This window comes from Penaeus monodon, chromosome 33 (assembly GCF_015228065.2).
Source record: "Penaeus monodon isolate SGIC_2016 chromosome 33, NSTDA_Pmon_1, whole genome shotgun sequence".
NCBI classification, from domain to species: Eukaryota; Metazoa; Arthropoda; class Malacostraca; order Decapoda; family Penaeidae; genus Penaeus; species Penaeus monodon.
The window spans coordinates 9246863-9247112 of record NC_051418.1 but is presented as its reverse complement, the minus strand read 5'-3'; positions in this window follow the sequence as shown (position 1 = coordinate 9247112).

Sequence of the window (250 nt, the reverse complement as noted above, 5' to 3'; positions counted from 1 at the left end):
CTGTCATCGCGATCGAAGCCGCGGTTGAAGGATCCGCTGCTTGGTTGGAATCCTTGGCTGTAGAATCCGCCGTTGTGATTGTAGGATGGTATTCCCCTGTTGTTGCCGCTAAAACCACGGTTGCCAAAACCGTCGTCGCGGTCGAATCCATCATTATCAAATCTATCATTGTCGAATCTGTCGTCGCGATCGACGGCGCAGGCAAGGCTCGCCTGTGCCACGCCCATAATCGCCATCACCAGGAGAAATC